General features: G+C 34.8%; 1 long non-coding RNA gene across 1 annotated transcript; it reads right to left on the bottom strand.

Annotated features, from left to right (window-relative positions):
• Positions 1-2,946: 2,946 nt before the first annotated feature.
• On the bottom strand, positions 2,947-5,028 carry LOC105959722 (uncharacterized). Its single transcript, XR_001172966.2, has 2 exons — positions 4,689-5,028; positions 2,947-3,202 (listed from the first exon to the last, which is right to left on the bottom strand). It is a non-coding gene; the product is annotated as an uncharacterized LOC105959722 (long non-coding RNA).
• Between the last annotated feature and the right edge of the window lie 6,868 nt (positions 5,029-11,896).

Genomic DNA, 11,896 nt, shown 5'->3' with positions numbered 1-11,896 from the left:
GGAAAAGACTAAATCACCCCTAAAGTTTATTCAATATTAAAAATCAATTTGAAAATCTTTAATAATATCATTAATTATGATTATTATATTACTATTTTCTATATAGTATTTATATTATAGCTGTTATCGAACTATAATTTTTTTAAGAAACAAAGTTTTTATTTTTTTTATTCTTTTGAAAAAATCTAAATAAATATTTTTCTAAAGTTGAAATGAAAATTAAATAAATAAAAAATATTTGCTATAAAAAAAAAAAAAAACTCAATAATATGTGTTAATTTCATACATAAGGGGGTCACGAGCAAAATGTTAAAACCATGAGGGAGTTATGTGCCTAATTAGATACCATAATGGGATCATGTGCAAAACTACAAAGGGGTTATGTGCCTAATTTTATCAGACAAGCGGATTATGTGCAAAATGTTCAAACCACAGGGGTCAAATGCCATTTACCCAATAAATTATTTATACTCCTTTTCTCAATAAATAAATAAATAAATAATTTGTACTAATCACAAGTTGCTCACGGCCAATGAGATCATATATGAATTATAAAATATAAATCGACAACAAAATATATGTGTTTAAAAATAGGGCGAATAGCAAAAAGGCCCATCACATAGGACTTAAATGCATTTTGGTCCACAAAAAAAACAGTCTCTCAATTAAGCCCATCCCCATGTCTTTAGTCTAAAATACCCTCAACAATATAATTCTTATCAATTCCACCCATTATGCTCTAACTTCCTTAATATTACACATTGACCCCATATTTAAACAAATATATCACATTAACAACCAAATTTTTTTTTTTTTCAGAAAATAATTTTTTTTTCTGAAATATTCAGATTCCGGCCAGATTTCCGGCGTTGACCGCCGGTCTCCGGCGTTGACTTTTTTTTTTTTTTTTTTTTTTTTGAAAACTTTTTTTTTCCTGAATTTTTTTCCGGCCGGTCAACCACCGTTGACCGCCGGTCTCCGGCGTTGACTTTTTTTTTTTTTTTTTTTTTTTGATTTTTTTTTTCTTAGAAGAAAAAAATATTTTAATTAATATTACTGTTTTAGCTACTAAATTACTGTCTCAGACAGTAATATTACTGTTTGGGACAGTAATATTATGAATATTATTTTTCCGAACAGTAATATTATGAATATTATTTTTCCGAACAGTAATATTATTAATATTATTGTCTAAGACAGTTAAATTACTGTTGAAGACAGTAATTTAGCATCTAAGGCAGTACTATTAATTAAAATATTTTTTTAAGAAAAAAAATGAAAAAAAAGTCAATTAACAGTTAAATTACTGTCTCCGACAGTTAAATAACTGCTGGAGACAGTAATTTAGCAAACGAATACAGTAATATTAATTAGAAATATTTTTTTTAAGAATAAAAAAGTCAATTAACAGTTAAATCACTGTCTCCAACAGTTAAATAACTGCTGGAGACAGTAATTTAGCAACGAATACAGTAAATATTAATTAAAATATTTTTGAAGAAAAAAAAAATTCAATTAACAGCTAAATTACTGTCTCCGGCAGTTAAATAACTGCTGGAGACAGTAATTTAGCAAACGAATACAGTAATATTAATTAAAAATATTTTTTTTAAGAATAAAAAAGTCAATTAACAGTTAAATCACTGTCTCCAACAGTTAAATAACTGTTGGAGACAGTAATTTAGCAAGATACAGTAATATTAATTAAAATATTTTTGAAGAAAAAAAAAGTCAATTAACAGCTAAATTACTGTCTCCGGCAGTTAAATAACTGCCAGAGACAGTAATTTAGCAGCCAAGACAGTAATATTAATTAATTTTTTTTTTAAGAAAAAACAAAATTATATAAAAAAAAAAAAAAAGTCAACGCCGGAATCTGGCCGGAAAAAAAACATTTCAGAAATAAAAATATTTTCTAAAAAAAAAAATTGGGGGGTTGATGTGATATATTTGTTTAAATCCGGGGTCAATGTGTAATATTAAGGAAGTTAGAGCATAATTGGTGGAATTGATAAGAATTAGGGTTAAAATTGGGGTCAAAATTAAAATTAGGGTTAAAATTGGTTAATTGATAAAATTTGGCTAAATTGGGGTGTAAATCATGAAATTGGAGTTGAATTGGGTTTCAATGAATTGGGGGTAATTTTGGTACATATGAAAGGATTTTCCTTATTTGCAAATAAGTTTGAATGGGTTGGATTTATTTGAAATTTATCCCAAATTATTTGTCATTTTACAATACCAATAAAACATTAATTACACTATTTTTTATTTGGGGTCATTTGATATACAACCCTATAATGGAAAATATATAGGGATAAGTCCACCCCTAAAATTCTTTCTTTGAGATACACCCCTGAAGAGGCAAAAGTACTATTGTGCCCTTAATTGCAATTTTCAGCAAACTGCATTCAGTATTTCACCCCAGCATTCGCCATTCAGCATTATAGCTAACTGCACTCCACACTTTTAGACCTGCATTTATCATTTTTTCAATTTTTTTAATAAAAAATTATAAATTTTTATTTTATTATTATTTTTTCATACGCACCCTTTCTTGTATTTTTTTAATTTTTTTAATTTAATTTAATTTTTTATTTTTTAATTATTTTTAATTTTTAATTTTTTTAATTTTGTTTTCTTAACTTTTTTTTTTTAATTTTTTTAATTTTTTTAATTTTTTTAATATTTTTTTAATTTTTAATTATTTAAATTTTATTTTTTAATTTTTAATTTACTGCATTGAAATTGACTATACATGACTATAGTATACCACAGTCATGTATAGTTATATGTAGTCATGTACTGTTTTTTTACCCCAAAATTATGGTCGATCGATTATAAAAACCGTTGATTATATATATAAAAATTCATCTATACCAATAAAAAAATTCAAAATTTGATTCTTGGTATTATAAAAAATTTAATGCCTAACAAAAAAGTGAAAAAAAAAACACAATCATCAAGATCACTATTCATCAGAAAAACACATAGCTTGTATATAAATATATATAACTACATAGAACTATACATAACTACAGTTATCTATACGACTAAATTTGACTCAAATCGCAATTGTCAACACGAGAACCGCTTGTTTTGAACAACGAACACAATCCACTCCGCAAAAACTTACTACATAGTAGTTCAAACACCAAGACCTGTGAAAAAACTTACTACATAGTAGTTCAAACACCAAGACCTGTGAAAAAAGAAAAAGAGTTAAACAAACAACGAATTTTGCTTCAAATTTAAATATGCACACACGCACTATCACCTACTGGTATACATAGATACTCCCCACATAACTCATACATGACTACATATAACTACATGACTACATAGTATATATAACTATATATTACTTTTTTTATTACTACACCGTATATTACTATATATTACTACACATGACTATATATTACTATATATGACTACACCATATATTACTGTATGTTACTACACGTGACTATATATTACTATATGTGACTACACCATATATTAATGTATGTTACTACACATGACTATATATGACTACATGTATATGGCCACATGTGAGTTGTGACTATATACATGTATGTAACTTTATTTGTCCCTTCAAGTTTGACTTTGTTCTCCAGGCGACACGAGACAACTTATATTATCAAAATCAAATTACAAACAGAGTATGCTAGTCATTATTCTTCGTATAACCAAAGGTCAAAGATCAAAGCAAGTTGAAGTGGAACACCATAGATAAAATAATAGTTGAAACACACGTAAAAGTAGTCACCTATTTCATTCTCGATAAATAAAATATCAATATCATATTACTAACAAAATATTCTCATACGAATCTACATATACTCCTAGGTATAAAAAAAAGTGAACAACAATATTAATTATACACATATTTTAAAAAACTTAGTAGATCTCTTTTTATAAAAAAATGTAGATCCAGTTAAAACAAAATATCAGTTGAGTCGAAGAATCAAATAATCAGAGTCGAGTTCAAATGACTACATGAGTGTACTACAGGTCCATATGTTACTAAATGTGACTACATATGACTGCTGTTAAATATTACTAAATGTGACTACATGTGACAACATATGACTGCAGTTATATAGTAAAATTCGTAGCAAATCTAAGTTTAAACAGAAGTTTCTACACCTAATATTTACTGGTTTAATTCACAGTCAGCAGCAAAACCGCACTGTATATCAAAACATTGTAAAACAACAACACACACACAAAAAAAAAAAAAAAAAACATTGTTCAACAAAAAACTTCACAATTAAATTGGTGAAAAAATTGTACCACCCAAATCTAAAAACCATTCCACTTCCATCGTGAAGACAAGAAACACCCGAGAACACAAATAAAAGTCAAAATCATGCATATCGTTGAACAAATAATTTAATACAAATAGTTTCTTTATCATTTTGCACAGATCCATCTCTTCAAAAGCTTTCTTAGTAGCTTTCTTTATCGTTGAAATATAAGACCAGCCCAACATTTAAATTCAATAAAAGATGAGCTTAACATTTTCAAAAACACATCACTGTACCCCATTGAATACGTGTAAAAATGAAAATCAAAAAATAAAAATTAAACACAACACAGTGTAAAAAAACGAAAACTTAAAAATCAAATCATATATACGAAACACCTATGTATCATATCCGAAATCAAATCATATAAAAAAATACCTATTTCAATCTCCGCCGTGTTAAATGAGCGAAGATAGAGGACATCGCCGGAGGACCAGTGGCTGAAGAGCGATGGGGGGCGATGGAAGAACAGAGGATGTCACGGCGATAGAGGAGAAACGTCTGGAGCGGTGCAGCGGCGACAGAGGAGAGACGTTAGATCCCGTGGTGGATGCTCCAAGGCGGATCGACGGTGAGGAAAGGCTGAAGAGAGAGAGAGAGAGAGAGAGGGAGCTGAATAAGGGGAAATAAATGAATATGGGAGGAAGAAGAAAGCATCAAGAGAAAAATATCTAGAGAGAGAAAGAGCAGAGTGTGGGTGGTTGTGATTTGAAATGACGTGGGTGGCTAGGGTTTGTACTTATTTCATATAGTGAAAGGGTAAAACTGGTATTTTAAGTTATCCAGGGGGGTCTCCTTAATTAAGATCCGAATTTGGGTTTTTGACTAGGAAAGAAAAATTTATTGGACCTCCTCATATATATTTTCAAAATTAGGGGGTTATCACTAATTTCCCCTTTTTATTTTACCATTTCATCACTCTTAATTAATTAATTGAAAAATAATTAATTACACTATTTTTTTCTCCCCAAATCAATTGGGTCCGCGTTTCCGTTGACTAAGTCAACGTTTATTGAACAAGTCAACTTCTCTCTCCATTCTCCATGCATGAACAAGTCACCACCCAATACACGTCTGTGTATCTATATATAAATACCTATATATTATCTCAACATATTCTTATATCATTACACAAACATAAAAGCAAACAAAAAACAAGAGAGATCAAATACACATTATATACAAATTACACACACAAAACACACACTAGATGGGTTCCAGTATTATGTACAGCAGCAGATATGCTAAAAAGGGGAGCGTTGTTCCGAAAAGAAAGTTGCATGTTTCTACAATGATGGGCAAAACTATTCTCAAGTCCGTTAAGTCTTCTGTTAACGCCGTCAAGAACCACTTCAACAGGGGAAAAGTAATTCCTGCTGCATGCTAATTAATTAATTACTGATTAATTAATTAGTGCGTATCTATATAACTTTGGCGTTTGTACAGTTCCACTGCAGTTCAGCTGTGTATGTAATAATTTGTTTCGTTAATTTCTTTTTTTATTATTAAAAATTGTAAGTAGTCTATTTTAAATTTATAATTATTTTCGGTCTCAAAAGATTTTAAAATTTCAATTTTCACCCTAAAATAGTGTTTTCCGTTATTTGCTAACGGACATGTAACGGTGGGGACCAAAAGTGTTTAAAATTGAAACTTACAGGTGAACTTTGTTCACTTTGGAATAATGGGGGCCAAAAGTGAAATCGTGCCAAACATGAGGGACCAAAAGTGTAATTCTCCCGTTTCATATCATATTAATTAGTTCTTTGCTCTCAATCTTCATATTTGACAACAATGAAATGCAGCATCCCAAGATTAAAAAAAGATTATTTGGATCAGATTCGGCGAAATTCGAAAATTAGATAACGATTAATTCAAACTAGCTCATTTTAATTAAGTATCAAAACAAAATCTGTCTTAAAGAAAATATATAAAATGGCATTGAATTAATATATCAAACTGAAGTTACATAATAATAATGGGCATGGTAATTAAACTAGATTTATGTTATTTGCTGTGCCGAAGTTCTTATTGCGTTGATCGCGAAAGCAACAGAAGGAGGCGAGTTAAGAGGGGTTCGAGTGGCACCAACGGCCCTAGAAATATCTAACTTGTGCTTTGCCGATGATACCCTAATTTTTGGAGTTGCTACAGAGGTTCAGGCACTCAACAATTATTTTTGCATCGAACATTTTTGTTATTTTTTATCTTTAGAAAACCCGTTTCTCTTTTTTTTTTTTTTTTTTTTTTTCTTTTCTTTTTCATTTTAGCATTTTTTACACTATTGTGAAAAGACTTATATTTTTTTCCCACATAATATTGAAAATTACGGAAAATATATAATTTTTTTAAATTTTTTAATAGTTAATTTACATATTTTTTAAATTATTTTATTTTATGTCGATCACTATAGTCATTTATTTATAGTCACTCATAGTTATTATTGTCACTTGATGGCATCTAAATCCTGGATCTCACTTCATGTGGTCGCATATCATCTGCCTCATATACAATACAACACACCGTATATGTAGTAGACTATGGTTTATTACGACAAATTAAACTATGTTGTACTACAATGTACTATTCCGAACCCGAACAACTAACAACTCTCAACCGTTGTCAAACCATAGCGGCTAACAACTCTCAGCCGTTGCCAAACCTCTATCAACTCCCAAGTACCGCTGCCAAACCCTAGCGCCCAATTCAACTTCAAGTTGCTGTCGAATCCTAGTACTCAGTTCAACTCCAGCCCCGTCAAACTCTTTCTACCAAATCCTAGCCGCCCACTAAACTCTAGCCATCAAACAACCCTAGGTTGATGCAACCGCGTCCTATCCGTCGATCTGAGCCACCGCCACTACTACCGCCACAATCGACCATCTCAACCGCGACCACCACCTCCATAACCGCTGCCATCGGCATGCGGGTATATATAACAGGAATTTTCACAAAGTCTTCACTCTCTTCAGAGTTTTGCAGCAAAATGCAAGAAATCCAAAAAGAACGACGATAGAGAACGACACCCATTTGGATATCTTTCTCAGCGAGAACGACGATAGAGAAAAGAACTCGGTTTGCAGATTATTGAAAAGCCGTCACAATGGTGAAGACGACGAAGGGAGGCAAAACGATGAACCCTACCGATTCCTACCGCAAAGAGATCCGCAGAAAAGAATTGAAGTGGGTAATTTTCCGTTTATATTCTCTATTGGTCCACCACCCCCCCCCCCCCCCCCCCCCAAATGTATTTTACGGTCTTGTCGATTTTTTAGGTTATTTGTGCAATATGAAATCATGTGAGGGGATATTGTTGGAACAATTTTTTTTCTTTCTTTCGTTTTGGATTCTTCGATTTTGCTTAATAAATTCAAGTTTACTCGGTGTAAGTTTTCACTCAATTGAAATAATTGATTATTTTTCTATAGCATTAGGGAATATGATTATCATCGGTTAATTAATTTTCTTAATATGTGTACATGTTGGCTGTACTTTGACGATCGATCACGAAATTGGTGGATGAGGCTTGGACTCCATTTGTTCTCTAATTTTATAGGTAATAAATTGTTGCAATAAAAAACACGATAATATGGAGATAGGCAAGGTGAGGCGCGGACTAGGTCGCTTTCTTAAGACGAATTTCACGATCCCTTCTCTAATGAGGTGCAAAAAGGTTCCGATCGTGTCGCCTATGGGATACAACAGCCCAGCCTATCTCTCCGCTGTAACTTCACCGAAATTGCACGTTCAAGTGAATCAGAAGCTTACACCCGACACACAACAAGAGCTCAACATATATGTATATAATATATAGGATATATAATCTTCAGAAATACACTTTCTTTTTTCTTCTCTCTTCAATCTTGCAAAACCACAAAGTCCCCTTTTTATAGTGTACAACATGACCACCATAAAACCTCTATTTAATAATATAGAATTAAAGGAAAATATTAAGGTTTTATGAGACAAAATAAAGTCTTTGTAGGTTTCAAAATGTTGGTCCAAATGACCTCATAAATTGGTCAAAGACAATATTTATATTTTATAATAAAATATATATTTTTATTAAAATACTCCAACAATCCCCCACTTATTTTAATAAAAATAAGAAGAAGAATAATACTTGAGCTCTTGCAGAATATTATGCATAATGAAAGTGAGCAATGGCTTGAAACCTTCACTTAGTACAATATGTTTCCCGTACTAGAATCAAAGTGGACTTAGCCTTGAAACAGTGACCCTTGGGGCACGTAGAATCATATTGCACACATAATACTCAAAGTGTCCCGATCGAAACTTCTAAAGCCAGCACGTTAACGGCCATGAGCTTTACCCCATTTCTCGTGAGAGCTCTAGAGAATAGCCTATAATTCTCATAGGAAGCGGCCCCACTTCCACACTTACAAGGTGAATTCTATCAAGGATGTTTACGTAACTCTAACACCCCACCCATTCGGGCTATAGAACTCATTAAGAGATCAAAGTCTCAACCTCACAATTCGTTACGAGCTTTATTAGTGCACACGCATCATAGGGATGGATAATAAAAGTGTGCACTTTTATCACTATCAAGTTGCTTTCAGATTCGTTTTTCTTCGCCTAGTTCGTAGGATCTCTAGCCCGTAGGCGGTAGTATCCTCATCAACAACTTTACCAAATATATTAGGCTTTAACCCGATCCCCCTCGACGCATTTCAGATGATTTCTGAAATAATATGAAAAATAATTTCACAAATTTAATAGCGCTTATCTGACATCTAGTCTCATAGACTCAATGGTTTATTAACCATTCTCAAATAAGTTTACATGTAATATCTCATAGATTTTCACGTGAATATTCACATAAATTCACAGTACTGTATTTTCTTTTAATGGTTCCGGATTCCATTAAAAGATTCTCGCAATAGGCCAACTGCAAATTTTCAATCTCATTTATCAAAGCACAAAGCATTTGATTTTTCTCAATCATATTTATCAAAGCACAAAGCATTTGATTTATTCTCAATCATATTTATCAAAACACAAAGCATTGATCTATCCCACATTAAGATTTTATATACCACATTCGGTATCAACCGGCCTCCTCACAAGCTAATGTCAAAATAATCAATCAAAATTGATATGAGTTTTTTTTTTGAAGAGAACATAATATTATTGGGCATTAAGCCAAATGTTGGGGGAGAGAAACCCCATCCCGACAATCAGACACAGCAACAGTAGCCAAGTTATGGGCAAGTGCATTACCCTGCCTTTTAACAAAGCAAAATGAAACAGAAACAAAAAGTCGAGCGAGCATAACACAATCATCCAAAATTGCACCACAAGAAATAAGAGAATCCACATTCTTATTTAATGCTTCCATAACCTGTAAGCAATCACTCTCAATAATAATGGAGCTCCATTGATGTAGCTTTGCCGTTATCAGAGCTTGACGAATCGCCTGAGCTTCACCATCAATGGGTCGGACACGGCCTCTAAATCGCCGAACTTTCCAGTAAATACACTCACCACCGCCATCCCTGACCACAAGAGCGGTCTGATAGTAGTCGGACCCTACCGGGAAGGCGGCGTCAACGTTAATTTTGTAGTGACCCCACGGCGGCGGTTTCCACACTTCTGGCAGCACCATTCCCTTGACGGTGAGCTTACGAAACTGCGCCGCATTATAATCCTCCAAGTAGCTAGCGCACCATTGAACAATCATATTAATATCCATCACTTCCTCGCCATGCACTAACCTGTTACGACGCTCCCAAAGCTTCCACACTACCATAACTGCCAGGTAAAAACAATCCTTGGTAAGGGCATTTTGGAGCGAATTAAGCCAGCTCCAAAAGGTACTGCACTGATCGGTTCGAGAAATATGGAATGGAGCATGAGCCCATATACGTTGCAAGACACCGCAACCGAACACCGCGTGCACCAAAGATTCCTCACGACTCCCACAAACCAAGCAAATCGGGTCCGTCACCACCTTACGTCGATAAAGTTCAACTCGACAAGGGAGAGAATCCGAGCAGGCTCTCCATAGGAAATGGCGAACCTTCGGTGGTATTGGTAAATTCCAAAGCTTCTTCCAGTCATGCACCGCTACACCACTACCTTCACCCCCGCCGCTCCCGTTATCAACCCCCAATCGATCCAGCCGGTCCCTTATATGATGGTAGCAAGACTTGACCGAGAAATTGCCTTTTGCCGAAAAACGCCACACTAATCTATCCCTTGTGTTTTGGCCGCCAATAGGTACCGCGAGGATGCGTTGACGATCGACAGGCCAGAAGAGGCTGTCCACCAAGTCCAGATCCCACGTACCCGAACTTTGGTCGATGATGTCAGCTACCACATTCGGAAAGGCTGAGTGGAACGGTCGCTTGGTCAAGACATAAGACTGGTCATCCGTGAGCCATGGGTCAGCCCAAAGTGAAGTAGAGACACCATTTCCGATGCGAATTCGAGACCCTTCCCGTAGGAAAGATCGTGTGTAGAGTAAGCCACGCCATGTTGTAGATGAGTTATAACCCGGACCAGCTGACCAGAAGTCACCATGAGGAAAATACCGAGCCCGCAAGATCTTGGACATAAGAGTATCCGGGCATGTAACCAACCTCCATGCCTGTTTCGTGATAAGAGCAAGATTGAACGCACGTAGATCCCGTAACCCTAAACCGCCCAATTCCTTAGACTTACACAAACCTCTCCACGAGATCCAAGCCATCGGTTTATTATCACCGGAACCCCACCAAAACCTTCTAATCATGCTCTCAATTTCTTTTATCAAACCAATCGGAATCAGGAAGCAAGACATAATATAAGAGGGAATAGCTTGAAGAACGGCTTTAATCATAACTTCCTTCCCTGCTTTTGATAATTTTTTAGCGTCCCAGCCTTTGATCCGGGCCCACACACGATCCCTTAGATAGCCAAAGATTTCCTTACGAGATCGACCCATCGTGGCAGGCAGTCCAAGATACCGATCGAATTGATCGACTTTATGGAAACCAAGAATCGACTGTATACTGTCCTGCAACTTTAATGGGGTGGATGGGCAAAAGGTCATCGTCGACTTCTCCACATTAATAACCTGTCCTGAGGCCCGAGCGTAGCTGGCCAGAATCTGCCGCAAATTAGTGGCATTATCCTCGGAGGCTTGACAGAAGATGAGCGTGTCATCAGCAAAGCAGAGGCTAGGAACCACGGGGGCCGACGGTGCCACTCGAAATCCTGCTACATTACCTCTCTCCGTGGCTCGCTGAATCATAGCAATGAGTGCCTCAGTACACAGGATAAAGAGATACGGAGACAGAGGGTCGCCTTGGCGCAGGCCCCGGGACGGCACAATATAACCACACTGGGAACCATTAAATAAACAGGAATAAGTCACCGAAGAGACACACAACATAATCAAGTCAGTCAAAGTGTGAGGAAAGCCAAATCTCATCAGAATTTTCCGCAAGAATGTCCATTCAATCCTATCATAGGCCTTACTAATATCTAGTTTCTACGCCATAAACCGAGATCGTTTTCTAGAGTTGGTTTTAATGTAGTGGTTAATTTCGTAAGCAACCAACACATTATCAGTTATTAAA

The sequence above is a fragment of the Erythranthe guttata genome, chromosome 9, assembly GCF_056151865.1.
Source record: "Erythranthe guttata isolate IM_541 chromosome 9, IM_541, whole genome shotgun sequence".
NCBI lineage: Eukaryota > Viridiplantae > Streptophyta > Magnoliopsida > Lamiales > Phrymaceae > Erythranthe > Erythranthe guttata.
This window is presented reverse-complemented; position numbering and strand designations above follow the sequence as displayed.